The sequence below is a fragment of the Pelodiscus sinensis genome, unplaced genomic scaffold (assembly GCF_049634645.1).
Source record: "Pelodiscus sinensis isolate JC-2024 unplaced genomic scaffold, ASM4963464v1 ctg81, whole genome shotgun sequence".
Classification (NCBI taxonomy): domain Eukaryota; kingdom Metazoa; phylum Chordata; order Testudines; family Trionychidae; genus Pelodiscus; species Pelodiscus sinensis.
The window spans coordinates 494,162-509,336 of NW_027465987.1; the positions used below are offsets into that span (position 1 = coordinate 494,162).

Genomic DNA, 15,175 nt, shown 5'->3' on the forward strand with positions numbered 1-15,175 from the left:
GTGCGAAGTCTCCCTCCTGAACCCCAGGAGACTCTGCCAATGAACCTCCAATATTGGGCTCCTACTGACAGAGGTTCATGGTCCAACGAGACCCCCTATTCATTATGGGGGGATGGCAGAGGGCCCGAGGGCGCACTGGGGTTACACCAGCCACCTCCTTAGGAGACATTGATCATATGGCTTCCCTTAGGAGATGTGGTGTAGGTGCCCGATCCCGCTGGGTACGGTTTGCCCCATGCTGCATTAGGGTCCTCCGAACCCATTTCCTAGCCTCACTGTTTCTAAAGGCTGCAGGGGGGAGCCGAGTCCGCCTGTACAGAGTCAACTTAGAAAACAACCAATGGTCTGGTAGCACTTTATAGACTCACAAGCCATGGCAATGGCATCATGAGCTTTTGTGGGCACAGCCCCCTTTCTGCCTTCCCCTCGTGCGTGTGTGTTGGGGTGAGAGCAGCTTTCTGGGTGTCAGGGTACAACCTCTCTCCTCGTCGTCTCTGCCACCACAACCCCGAGATTCCTTTGGACTCCCACCCTGCACGCTGGAGATTCCCCAGCTGCCACTCTCATTAGAATAGGTAACAGCAGGTTCCAGGGCTGCAGTATGCGCTACTTTCTCCTGCTTCATAGTGGGTGGCAGGCCCCTGTCGGCAGTGATTTGCCTCCCCATGGCCCGTAGCTCCCTTAAGGAAGCAGGGTGGCTGTCTTGCCACACACCTAATTTCCCAGCACAAAATGGAGTAAAACTAGCGGCAGCTTGCTGTAAGGCTTCTACTGAGAAAGGGACGTCATCGATAGTATGCACGCCCCCAGAAGGGACAGGGCCAGAAACAATCTGCATCAGACCCCAACGGACTCGATAGGTGTCCAGGTCCTCATCTGTGTCCTGAGCAGCCAGCACGACTTGAGCCAACAACTCTCTTTTGCCCATCTGTGCACCAAAAGCAGCCATTACATCTAGCATGTGAGTCTGCTCGTTTATTGGTACTCAGCTAATTATTCCACGGAACTCCCCAGACTCTCCGTAGTGAGAGTTGTGGTCAGTCTCCCGCTATGGCTAACTGGTGGGCTGTGTCTACACTGGCACCCTTTTCCGGAAAAGGGATGCTAATGAGACCAGTCGGAATTTCAAATGCCACATGGGGATTTAAATATCCCCCGCGGCATTTGCATGAACATGGCTGCCGCTTTTTTCCGGCTCGGGGCTTTGCCAGAGAAAAGCGCCAGTCTAGACGCGGATCTTTCGGAAAATAAAGCCTTTTCCGGAAGATCCCTTATTCCTCTTAAAATCGGGAATAAGGGATCTTCTGGAAAAGGCTTTATTTTCCAAAAGATCCCGTCTAAGCTGGCGCTTTTCTCCGGCAAAGCCCCGAGCCAGAAAAAAGCAGCAGCCATGTTCATGCAAATGCCGCGGGGGATATTTAAATCCCCCGTGGCATTTGCAATTCCAAAGTGTCTCATTAGCATCCCTTTTATGGAAAAGGGTGCCAGTGTAGACACAGCAATACAGTTTCTCACTAGATAGCAGCCACAGTGTTTTCTAAGGTGCTTATTGCTGTTGTGGCTGGGGGAATGCTGTCAGTATCTTCCCACCCCTCCAAGGTGACTGCAGCTACCTGATGTACAGCAAATCCCAGTTTTTGTCTTAGATTTTTAATGATTGTGCCACATCGGTTATGATCTAAGGGAGCCCTTGTCCTAAAGTCAATTTTTTTATCATCCCTTGTAGGACCTGCTTTTCTTTTTCTAATTTTTCCCCTATACTTGTCAATTCTTGTAACTCCTGATTTTGTTGTTTTAGTTTCCTGCATTCTTCCCTTAAAATATTGACTTGACTTTGTGTCCCATTACACATGGTTCTCCATCTCCCTTCCTCACAGCGGAGAGTTTCATTTTCAATTTTACAATCTGCTATGTGGAGAAACAGCTCATTACGAGCTTTCCATAGTTACCAGATTGCAGATGACTCCTTTTTACTGGAGGACGAAGGTTTGTACACTATAAGGTATTTAGCAAATTTGTCTTCTACATCTGCAATAGTGTGGACGTCAGCAAGAGCCTGTTCCGTCCACAGGTTATGCCCGAATTTATGCAGGGTTTGTTTAAAAGGAGTCTCTTCTTTTATATAATTCAGTTTTTCCTGTTCTCCCTCTCTTTTAGGGGTTACAGCACCCTCCCTTACACCAACTCCTTTCTTCTAAACATTATTAAAAATATACCCAGCCCACAATGTTACAAAATATGTCACAGTATACAAAACCTCCCACGATGTTACAAAGCCTCCCACAGTGTTACAAATTAAACGTTCCCAGCACACAGTGCTATAAGCGAATATCTCCAACACACAGTGTTGCAAATCCACAATATGACTGGAGGCACTAAGCGCCGTCCTTGTCTCGGGATTCTACAGCTGAGGGTATCTCATACCAATGACTACACCCGTTTGTGGGCTGGGGCAGGGATCCTAAGCCTCCTGAATTCTCAGGACTCTACAGCTGAGGATACAGACCTCAAAACAATTTCTTCACCAGTTTCTCCTCGCACCCTCACCCAGTGAGGGGGAAACAAGGACTCTAATCTTTCTTCCTAACCTGCAGATTCTACAGCCGGGGGTATGCACACCTTAATGATCGATCAATTTCAAATACTTCTCAATACTTTTTCTTTCATTACCCTGTAAATGCTTGTAGTACCTTTCCCCTTTCCCAATTCTCCACCAAAATGTTGCGCTTAAAAGAAGCACATGGGATCTTTTTCAGAGGTGATAAGACAACACACCGCATTTATTGAACATACATAGATCATATCAACACTTTATCAAGATTAGAAAGGCAAAGGCACAAAATGAGCTCAAACTAGCTACGGGAATAAAGGGAAACAAGAAGACTTTTTATAAACACATTAGAAGCAAGAGGAAGACCAAGGACAGGGTAGGCCCACTAGTCAGTGAGGAGGGAGAAACAGTAACAGGAAACTTGGAAATGGCAGAGATGCTTAATGACTTCTTTGTTTTGGTTTCACTGAGAAGTCTGAAGGAGTGCCTAACATAGTGAATGCTAGTGGGAAGGCGGGAGGTTTAGAAGATAAAATAAAAAAGAACAAGTTAAAAATCACCTAGAAAAGTTAGATGCCTGCAAGTCACCAGGGCCTGATGAAATGCATCCTAGAATACTCAAGGAGCTGATAGAGGAGGTATCTGAGCCTCTAGCTATCATCTTTGGAAAATCATGGGAGACAGGAGAGATTCCAGAAGACTGGAAAAGGGCAAATCTAGTGCCCATTTATAAAAAGGGGAATAAGAACAACCCAGGAAACTATAGATCAGTTAGTTTAACTTCTGTGCCAGGAAAGATAATGGAGCAGGTAATAAAGGAAATCCTCTGTAAACACTTGGAAGGTGGCAAGGTGATAGGGAAGAGCCAGCATGGATCTGTAAAGAATAAATCATGTCAAACCAATCTGATAGCTTTTTTTGACAGGTTAATGAGTCTTGTGGATAAGGGAGAAGCAGTGGATGTGGTATAACTAGACTTTAGTAAGGCGTTTGATACGGTCTCTCATGATATTCTTATCAATAAACTAGGTAAATACAACTTAGATGGGGCTATTATAAGGTGGGTGCATAACTGGCTGGATAACCATACTCAGAGAGTAGTTATTAACAGTTCACAATCCTGCTGGAAAGGTATAACTAGTGGGCTTCCGCACGGGTCTGTTTTGGGACCGTCTCTGTTCAATATCTTCATCAACGATTTAGATATTGGCATAGAACTACACTTATTAAGTTTGCAGATGATATCAAGCTGGGAGGAGTTGCGACTAATCTGGAGGATAGGGTCATAATTCAAAATGATCTGGACAAATTGGAGAAATGGTCTGAGGTAAACAGGATGAAGTTTAATAAAGACAAATGTAAAGTGTTCCACTTAGGAAGGAACAATCAGCTTCACACATACAGAATGGGAAGCGACTGTCTAGGAAGGAGTACGGCAGAAAGGATCTTGGGGTTATAATGGACCACAAGCTGAATATGAGTCAGCAGTGTGATGCCGTTGCAAAAAAAGCAAACATGGTTCCGGGATTCATTAACAGGTGTGTTGTGAGCAAGATGCGAGAAGTCATTCTTCCGCTCTAGTCTGCGCTGGTTAGGCCTCAGTTGGAGTGTTGTGTCCAGTTCTGGGCACTGCTTTTCAAGAAAGATGTGAAGAAATTGGAAAGGGTCCAGAGAAGAGCAACAAGAATGATTAAAGGTCTAGAGAACATGACTTACGAAGGAAGGCTGAAAAAATTGGGATTGTTTAGTTTAGAAAAGAGAAGACTGAGGGAGGATGTAATAGCCGTTTTCAAGTATCTAAAAGGGTGTCAGAAGGAAGAGGGAGAAAACTTGTTCATCTTGGCCTCTGAGTATAGAACAAGAAGCAATGGGCTTAAACTGCAGCAAGGGAGGTTTAGGTTGGGCATTAGGAAAAAGTTCCTACCTGTCAGGGTGGTCAAACACTGGAATAAATTGCCCAGGGAGGTTGTGGAATCCCCATCTCTGGAGATATTTAAGAGCAGGTTAGATAAATGTCTATCAGGGATGGTCTAGTATTTGGTTCTGCCATGGGGGCAGGGGACTGGACTCGATGACCTCTCGAGGTCCCTTCCAGTGCTAGTATTCTATGATTCTATGATATGCATAGGATTCATTACACTCATGCATGCGCGCGCACACGCACTCTCTCTCTCTCTCTCTCTCCCCCTCCCTCCCTCCCTCTCTGTCTTGTTGTTACCAGTAGTTGCTCCGTGTCACTGCACTGGCCAGGTGAGTTAGATGGGGGAGGGGTGGAGCCGGGCTTCTGCCGATCCGGATCGATGCTCCCGTGTTGACAAGATGAAAACCCAGAGTCCCACTGCAAGATGCCTCCTATTTATCCCTTTCATGCAGCCTGTTAGTCATCACCTGGCCTTTCCTAATGCTGCTTCAGAGAGGGTCCTTCCAAGGGCAGGTGCTTGCTGCTGGACTCCCAAGGCATCTCTATGTCCGGTCTTCTTTTCAGTGAGCTCACTTCACAAGTCGTCTTATCCTTGGGTCTGGCTCCCAGCCCCTCTCCACCCTTGTAACTGCTGCTGGAGGTGCTCCCCTTTCACTCCTTCTCCGTTCACACCTCGTTCATTTCAACAGGGCCATCCATGAAACAGGAGAGATCGAGTCTACTAGCAAAAGACGTTTTTCTTTATCTTAACTATTTCTAAGGCCTATATTTCTGTAACACCGTGTTTCTCAAACTGTGCTCCGCGGAGCCCCAGGGCTCCACAAGACACCTCCAGGGGCTCTGTGAGGTTGACAAACTGGAAACATCGATAGGTACGACACATACAATTGGTGGACCGATGGGGCTCTGCATAGATTTTTTTACGCATGTAAAGGGCTCCGGAGCCCAGAAAGCGTGAGAACAGTTGCTATAACCCCGTGGTCCCTAACACGGTGCCCGCGGGCGCCATGGCACCCACGGGGGCATTTGCATGTGCCCGCCAGGTGCTCGGGGCTGGCCTGGCCCCGGGCACATGGTGCAGCGCTTGCAGGGAGCGTCGGCCCCGGGTGTGCGGCGCTTGCGGGGGGAAGAGGGGGAAGCGCCTGCCCCGGGCACACGGCGCTTGCGGGGGGGAGGAAGCGCCTGCCCCGGGCGCGCGGCGCTTGCGGGGGGGAGGAAGCGCCGGCCCCGGGCGCGCGGCGCTTGCGGGGGGAAGAGGGGGAAGCGCCGGCCCCGGGCGCGCGGCGCTTGCGGGGGGAAGAGGGGGAAGCGCCGGCCCCGGGCGCGCGGCGCTTGCGGGGGGGAGGAAGCGCTGGCCCCGGGCGCACGGCGCTTGCGGGGGGAGGAGCGCCGGCCCCGGGCGTGTGGCTATGGGGGGGCCCCGCCCCCGGGCATGCGGCTATGGGGGGGCGCCCCCGGGCGCACAAGTGTCCCCACCCCCTGGCGCCCGGCGGGCGAACGGCCACGCCCCCTGGCGCCCGACAACCTCAAAAGGTTGGGGACCACTGCTATAACCTAAAGGGCTTGATACAAAGTTTCTGTGGAAAAGACTGGATACAAGGATTCTCTTAATACAAGGGATTCTATAAGAAGGCTTGACACACAGATATATATACAAGGACCAGATCTATCTCTATAAAAGGACTTACAAAGTTTCTCTTAATACAAAGTTATATGAGAATGATACATGGTTACATGGAAATGTTACAGAGATTTATCCACAAGGCCATGGTTTAGTCATGGGTATTTTTTAAAAAAGTCATAAACTGTTCATGGGCAATAAGCAAAAATTCATGGTCTGTGACCTGCCCATGACTGATACTAAAAATACCCATGCTTAAACCTTGGAGGGAGGCTTAGGGGGCATGGGAGAGATTCCAGGGGGAGCTGCTGCTGGGGCGTTCCTAGGAGCAGCAGCACCAGTTGTTGGGGGCTGGCAGACTGCAGCTGCTCCAACCAGGGATTGCTGCCCAGGGCCACCCCAGTAGCAGTTGGTTTGGCTGTCTTGGGGTCAGAGCAGCTGTTTCCAGACAATGATGGTTGTCATGCGAGGTTCCTCCATTTGCGGAGATCTCACTGGTCACTCCAATGCTCCACCCCATCAGAGCAGCTGTGACTTGTGGGTTGTACTTGTGAAGGGAGGGTTTAGCAATGCACTTTGCACCCAGGATATTTGGGGTTTCCGTGAGCTGCAGATGTTAACTAGAAAAGCAAACGCCAGTCGGTTTTGTTGTTGGAATGCCCACCGCTGGCTCTGTTTCTGCCTCGCCCTAGCTCCTGCCAGCAGAGCAGATGTGGCCTTTTCTGTTCTGCTCCTGTGGGGCTGCACAGCTCTTGTTGCAGAGTGAAGGCTGGAGAGATCAGTGAAGTTGGGTTTTGCTTGTGTGACCAGCACGTGGCATGACGGGCTGCATGTATTTCATCACAGCAGGTTTTGGGTGGGATGGGCCCGTGTCGTGGGGAGGAGACGGATGGGACTCCTGTGTGGAGAGCAGCCATCTCCTTCCTGAGGACTTTGGTGTCTGAAGCCCCAGCTTGGTTTGGAACTCAGGCTTCCCGAAGCCTGTGGTGTTCTGAAGAGACTCTGCAGGTGCAGCAGGCAGCTTCTCATTGCAACCCTCCGGCTGGAAGGCTGCTTGCTTTGGGCTCCAGGGCAGGGGAGGGGGGACACTCGGATCTGATGGATGCTTGGGGGAGTTTGCAGTGGTACTTGTGGCATTAAAATTGAGCTTTTCCAGGCCCACTTGGGAATGCTGAGTTGAGTCCCCACATCCTCCATTTCTATGTCCAGGAGCCCCCCCCTTCCTTCCCCCCCCCCCCCCCACACACTGATTATTAGAGCCCTGAACCAGGGAAATCCTAGGAATCTGGCTTTTGAGCCAGAAGTTTCTACTAGGGCAGGAAGAGCTGCAGCTAGTGCAGTGAGTGTGTTAAGCTGGGGAGTGAAGCAACTGGCTGGTTCTGAGTGGGGCAAGGCAGTCGGTCAGGGCAAAGGCTGTGGATTAGCAGGTCTTCCCAGGCGATCATCCCCATCTCCAGGTGGGGCGCATATGGGCAGTATTGCCCCACAGCAGGGGTCTCCAACCTTTTTGAGCACAAGATCACTTGTTGAATTTAGGCGCAATCCAAGATCTACCTCAAATATAAATACTCTTGCCCCGCCTCCTTCCCACCCCTTCTCCAAGGCCCTGCCCCTGCTCACGCCATCCTCACTCACTTTCATCAGGCTGGGGCAGAGGCTTGGGGCGCAGGCTCTGGTCTTGGATTGAGGGATGTGGAGCGTGCGAGGGGCTCTGGGGGCAGGCAGGTGGATGCAGGGGGGGTTCTAGGTGCAGGCTCTGGAAGGGGGTTTGGATGCAGGGGTGCTCAGAGTTAGGATAAGGGCTTGGGGTGCAGGAGGGGGTTCATGACTGGGGTACAAATTTGGCACTGCTGGTGGCTCCTGGGTGGGGGTTCAGTGGGGCGAAGGCAGGCTCACCCCTGCCCTGGCCCTGGCCCACTCCCTAAAGCAACCAGCAAACTCTATCTCAGGTCCTGTTGTGCCCCCTCTCTGCTCTGTGGAGAAAGGATACAGAGTGGGAGGGGCCATCGGCGCTGCCCCTCCCTCCCCTGCCCTGCACAGAAAGCAGGAGGCTCCCCAGGGGGAGGGGCAGGCGATGTGCAGTAGTGGTGGGGAGAGGGGCTGAAGTGCTGGCACTTGACATCCGCTTGGCCAGACCAGTCAGGATCCCCTGTCGGAGGCTCCGGGATCTCCCGGCGGATCCCGATCGACCGGCTGGTGCCCACTGCCCTACAGCATCCCTTCGGAAGCCAGGCTGCGCACACGCCTCTCGAGAGACTCCTGCTCATACAGAAACACCCTCTTCTCTCCGTGGATGTAGACCAAGGCCTCTTGAGCCCTCTGGAGTGACCCGCAGTCTGCCCTGGAGTAGGACGTTCTCACAGGCGGCAGGCAAGTGGGTGCCTAGCACGCTCTCAGCCTAGGGCAGGACCTCTGCGGCAAAGACTGCCAGCCTCTCTTCAGCATCCCCAGGCTCCATTGCCCGGGAGCCCCAGGAAATCATCCCTGGGATTCCTCTTGCGGCTGTGACTGACACTGCCTCTTGCTCTCGGAGCCGGGGACCCAGGGCTGGGGACTGGTTGCTCAAGCAGTGCCTGGTCTTTCCTGTTTTTTCTGACCGTTCCAATCTCCCCTGGGCTGCTTGACATCTCCAAGCCTGAAAGCAAGTGGTGGAGCTGGGGTCCACGTCACGTGGTTAGTAACTACATGTGACGGACCGGGCCGTGTCTGTGCACAGCTGAGGGCGTCCGCTCAGGGCGAATTGCTCAAATCCGGGGCTCCTTACAGCCCCCGACTGGTGACCTCTCCACACAGGCCACAAACCAGTCCCACAGAGCGCTTCAGCAGCCTGCCTGAAGCCTCCCAAGCAAAACCCCTCCGACACCCCAGCAATATCCGTGCCCCAGATGGCCCCGGGCCTATACACAGGTGGGGGGTCCTAGCACCCAATCCCACCTACCCCGAACAAGTTCTGTCCGGTTCCAAGAAACCAGCCACAGATCCCTGGTCAATTTACCCTCTGGACCTTACCCACAAATCACGCTGGGCCAATCCTTTAGAATCTATATCTAAAGGTTTATTATTACAAGAAAGAAAAGCATGAGAGTAAGGTTATTAAAGTACAGTACGTTACATGCACCGAATCTCCCAGTCCTCGATGCAGGCTCTAGCAGAGATGTTGCAGCTGCTGGTTTAAAAGTTCTTATTGCACATCCTACGATCAGGATGGGTTCACAGGTCTTCCGGGCTCTTCAATCCCTGCAGTGCTGCCTCTGGGATGAAGTGCTGAGCTGAGAACAAAATGGCATCGACCACATGGCCTCTTTATACTCCTTCCTGGCCTCTTCCAGTATGTAGCAGGTCACCTGGTCCTCAGCCTGTCTGTCTTCCCTGCTGGCTGCTCTCAGGACAGCCCCCATTCTTTGGGTGTGTCTTTGGCCCATTGAGAACCATTGTTCCACAGGTAATTACCATGTCCACAGGCTCCACAGGCTCGGCCCTGCCCAATGCTTAACCACATGCAGGGAAATCTTCAGTTTCCAAACAGATTACAGATCTACACACACAGACATTATATACTCACATAAACAGTGTACACAGGATCAGAAAACAACAAGCTCCCATTCAATACCAATTTCTGGGGCCAACACCCCCACCTAGGGGTGCAGCAGCGATCTGGCTGCTTCCCTCCAACTCAGTAATGTGACACTACAGCCTTGTGGGAGGGAGACAGGCAGCCTGCTGCCTGCCGGAGGAACCAAGCAACAGCATCTCTCAGAGGCAGCACAGACTTGCATGCCAGCTACCACAGGGGTGTGAACCCCAGATACCAGGTGACATTCAGGCCTGGGCAGGTGCTGGCTGTCCTGGGCTCAAACCCTGACACCCAGGGCAACTGCTAAGCATCCATAGAATCATAGAAATGGAAGAGACCAGCCTCTCTCCATCCTCTTTGGAACCTCCCTTCAGGAAGTTGAAGGCTGCTCTCAAATCCCCCCTCACTCTTCGCTTCTGCAGACTAAACAGACCCAAGTCCCTCAGCCTCTCCTCATAAGTCATATGCTCCAGCCCCCTAATCATTTTGGTTGCCCTCCGCTGGACCCTCTCCAATGCGTCCACATCCTTTTTGTAGTGGGGGGCCCAGAACTGGAGACAATACTCCAGATGCGGCCTCACCAAAGCCGAATAAAGGGGAATGATGACATCTCTAGATCTGCTGGCAATGCTCCTCATAATGCAACCTAATATGCCATTAGCCTTCTTGGCTACAAGGGCGCCCTGTTGACTCATATCCAGCTTCTCATCCACTGTAACCCCCAGGTCCTTTTCTGCAGAACTACTACTTAACCGGTTGGTCCCCAGCTTGTAACTATGCTTGGGATTCTTCCGTCCCAAGTGCAGGACTCTACACTTGTCCTTGTTGAACCTCATCAGATTTCTTGTGGCCCAATCCTCCAATTTGTCTAAGTCATTCTGTACCCTATCTCTGCCCTTAAGCGTATCTACCTCTCCCCCCAGCTTAGTGTCATCCGCAAACTTGCTGAGGGTGCAATCCATCCTCTCATCCAGATCATTAATAAAGATATTGAACAAAACCGGTCCTAGAACCGAACCTTGGGGCACTCCACTAGAAACCGACCGCCATCCTGACATCAAGCCATTGATCACTACCCGCTGGGCCTGGACTTCTAGCCATCTTTCTATCCATCTTACCGTCCATTTATCCAATCCACAATCCCTTAACTTGTTGGCAAGAATATTGTGGGAGACCGTATCAAAAGCCTTGCTAAAGTCAAGGTATATAACATCCACTGACTTCCCCATGTCCACCGAGCCAGTTACCTCATCATAGAAGCTAATCAGATTGGTCAGGCACGACTTGCCCTTTGTGAATCAATGCTGACTATTCCTAATCACTTTCCTCTCATCCAAGTCCCTCAATATGGATTCCTTAAGGATCCCTTCCATGATTTTCCCAGGAACCGAGGTAAGACTGACGGGCCTATAGTTCCCTGGATCGTCCTTCTTCCCTTTTTTGAAGATGGGCACTACATTTGCCTTTTTCCAGTCATCCGGGATTTCTCCCGATCTCCACGACTTTTCAAAGATAATAGCCAAAGCCTCCACAATGACATTTGCCAACTCCCTCAGTACCCTCGGATGCACTAAGTCTGGACCCATGGATTTGTGTACGTTTAGCTTTTCTAAATAGTTCCTAACCTGTTCTTTACCCACCACGTGCTGTCCATCTTCATCCCATCTTGCGTCACTTGGCGCAGAAGTCCAGGAGCCGACCTTGTCCGTGAATACAGAGGCAAAGAAAGCATTGAGTACTTCAGCTTTCCCCACATCATCGGTCACTAGGTTACCTCATTCATCCATTAGGGGCCGCACACGTTCTCTGATCACCTTCTTCTTGTTAACATGCCTGTAGAAACCTTTCTTGTATCCTTCACATCCTTAGCCAGTCGCAACTCCATTTGCGCTTTCGCCTTCCTGATAACCCCCTGGCATTCTCGAGCTATACCTTTAAACTCCTCCCTGGTCATCTGTCCAAGTTTCCACTTTTTGTAAGCTTCCTTTTTGTGCTTAAGTTCACTAAGGATTTCCCCTGTAAGCCAATCCGGTCTCCTACCATGTTTGCCTCTCTTGCTACGTGTCGGGATGGTTTCTTTCTGTGCCTTCAATAAGGCTTCTTTAAAATACTGCCAGCTGTCCTGGACTCCTTTCCCCTTCATGTTAACATCCCAGGGGATTCTGCCCATCAGATCTCGGAGGGAGTCAAAATCTGCTTTTTTGCAGTCCAAGGTGTGTACTTTACTACTCTCTTTTCTTCCTTTGGTCAGGATCCTGAAATCTACCATCTCATGATCACTGCTTCCCAGGTTGTCACCCACCTCCACTTCCCCTATTAGTTCCTCCCTGTTTGTGAGCAGAAGGTCAAGCTGCGCACGGCCCCTGGTCGGATCCTTCAGCACCTGTGTCAAGAAGTTATCCCCAACATTCTCCAAAAACGTCCTGGATTGCCTGTGTACTGCCGTATTGGTTTCCCAGCAGATGTCAGGGTGATTAAAGTCCCCCACGAGAACCAGGGCCTGTGATCTGGAAGCTTCGCTCAATTGTCCGAAGAAAGCCTCATCTATCTCATCCACCTGATTCGGTGGCCTGTAGCAAACACCAACCACAACATCACTGCTGTTGTTTGCTCCTTTAAACTTAACCCATAGACTCTCAACAGGTTTTTCTCCCTCTTTATACTGGAGTTCAGAGCAATCGTAGTGCTCTCTTACATATAGTGCAACTCCTCCTCCTTTTCTCCCCTGCCTGTTGTTCCTGAACAGTCTATACCCTTCCATGACAGCGCTCCAGTCATGCGAGTCATCCCACCAAGTCTCTGTTATCCCAATTAAATCATATTTCTTGGTCTGGGCCAGGGCCTCCAGTTCTTCCTGTTTGTTGCCCAGGCTTCTCGCATTAGTGTACAAACACCTCAGGTAACCAGTTGATCGCCCTATCTTCTCCATTCGAAACATGGGTCCTCCTTTCTCGCTCCTTGCTCTATGCATTTCTTCCCAGTATCCGACTTTCCCACTTTTGGTCACTGTCCCCCGATGAACCTAGTTTAAAGCCCTCCTCACTAGGTTTGCAAGCCTGCCCGCGAAGATGCTCCTTCCTCTCTTCGTTAGGTGGATCCCATCTCTTCCTAACAATCCTTGCGCCCGGAACAGAGTCCCATGGTCGAAGAAACCAAAGCCCTCTCTGCGACACCACCTGCGCAACCACGCATTTACGTCCTCAATTCGGCAATCCCTGCCCAGTCCTTTCCCTTCAACAGGGAGGATGGACGAGAACACCACTTGCGCTCCGAATTCTTGGATCCTTCTTCCCAGCGCTACATAATCTGCAGTAACCCGCTCAAGATCATTCTTGGCCGTATCATTAGTTCCCACGTGGAGAAGCAGGAAGGGGTAGCGATCTGAAGGTTTGATCAGCTTGGTAAGCCTCTCAGTGACATCCTGAATGCGAGCTCCCGGTAAGCAGCACACCTCTCGAGATTCCAGGTCCGGACGGCAGAGGGATGGCTCAGTCCCTCTTAGGAGGGAGTCCCCGACCACCACCACCCATCGTTTTCTTTTGGGGGTAGTGGCCGTGGAACCCCCATCCGTAGGACTACGCATCCCATGCCTTCCAGTAGACGGTGTTCCCTTCTGGTTTCTTCCTTGTGAGGTCCCTTCCAGAGCTTTCAGCACTGCAGAGCCTGTGGAGAGAGCTTGAAAGCGATTGCTTACCTCTCTAGCATCGGGGGATTCCCGTGCTGGCCTTTTTCCCCTTCTAGAAGTTACATGCTGCCAGTTCTCTTCCTGGTCACGTACTGCCCTCTCTGGCTCCTCTGCCTGCCGTGCTTGAAGGATCAATTGCTGCCGTCTATCGAGGAAGTCTTCATCCTCTCTGATCAAGCGTAGGGTCGACACTTGGGCCTCCAGTCCTCTAATTTTTTCTTCCAAAATGTCGACCAGCTTGCACGTGGTGCAGATGAAATCCGTTCTTTCTTCCGGGAGGAAGACAAACATGGCACACGCTGTGCAGGTAACAACAGCAGACCCATCACCAACCATCGCTGCTGTCCTGGAAAAGGGATTTAAAAAGAAAGGGAAGAGAACCTCCCGCCCTTCCCTCTCCCCTTCGAACTCCCCCTCAAAACTCCCTGTTAGCACTCACCTGTTCGCTAGCTCCTTGGTCGCTTGCCCACTGCCTTATAAAGCCCCTCCCCCTACCAAGGCTCAGCCAATCAGCAGAGGCTTCTAGAATTCAAACTTTAATTAGAAGCCAACAGTTTCCACCTGCCAATCACAGCCAGTCACAGCACACACTGTTCGCTAGCTCCTTGGTCGCTTGCCCACATCCCTGTGGCTCTGGCTCACAGTTCCAGCGGGTCTGTAGCTAGCACAGCCACCCGAAGGGTGCAGGATGGAGATGTTGCTGTTGCCGTGTCTAGGGACTTGCTTGTGCCCCTAGACTGGCTCGGGGTGGTTCACATCTCTGAAGCATTGAATCTTTTTCCAAGTCCCCGGAGCAGCAGGTGCAACTTGCAGCTGCTGGGAGTGGGAAGGGGCCTAATGCTCAGGTTGCGCCTTTCCCCCTTCAGCTGCTCCTTCCCTGCACACAGAGGGCAGGTGGGAGCCAGAAGCTCCTTATTTCCCCTGCACCGTGACCCAAATCCAAGTTGGCAGCCTGCAGTGGCGTTTGCAGGGGGGTTTGTTTTGCTGCTGGTTCTGATCTGAGGTTGACCCTCTTGTTCATTTCTCTTAGGGATTTTAAAATGGTTAATCAGTTAAACCAGTGGTCCCCAGTGCGGTGCCCTTGGGCGCCATGGCACCCGCCGGGGCATTTCTGTGCGCCCGCCGAGTGACCACGGCCGGCCCGAGCCATTCTTGCGCCCCAGGCATGCGGCACATGAGCGGCCCCTGCCCCGGGTGCCCAAAAGGATGGGGACCACTAATGGTTAAACAATAGCACCAGGGCCGGCTTTAGGCCGATTCGACCGATTCCCCCGAAGCGTGCTGGCGTGCCAGGAGCGCTGCGGGAGGGGGCCTCGGCCCCGGAGGAGGGGCGCGGCGGCTTCCCAGCGCTGCAGGAGGGGCGAGTCGAGCCGCAGGTTTCCCTGCGCTGTGGAGGGGGGTTGGCCCTGGGGTTTGGCGGGAAGGCGGGACATGACTGTGCCCTGGGGATTAAACGGGGCCGTGAGTCTTTCTGTGTATGCGGTGTGGGGTTTTTTGTTTGGTTTTTTTGCTCAACAAAATATCCTGGCTGCCGGGGCCCTGTGGAAATTGGGCCCCACACTTCCTAAAGCCGGCCCTGGATAGCGCTTAACTGTTTGAACCTGGGTCCCGACGCCCAGCTCACTGGCCCCACTATAGCTGGGGCTGCTCCAGCCCATCGTGGCTGGCGGCCGCCAGAGTTCATTGGGAAAGGCCATGGACTGGAGAGTGTACCGGTAAGCCTCATGAACCAGAGAACATCCCCAGTTGCTCTGCAGACATCGTGACAACAAGTCCCTAACTAGAGCTGTGCCTAACCGCACGCTCTGCTTATCGGCCAGTCG

At 51.9% G+C, this 15,175-nt stretch overlaps 1 protein-coding gene across 3 annotated transcripts in view; it reads left to right on the forward strand.

Moving 5' to 3' along the window:
- The window catches only part of ELMO2 (engulfment and cell motility 2), an 83,585-nt gene that overhangs the window by 16,017 nt on the left and 52,393 nt on the right, over positions 1-15,175 (forward strand). The gene's annotated exons all lie outside the window — the stretch shown is intronic.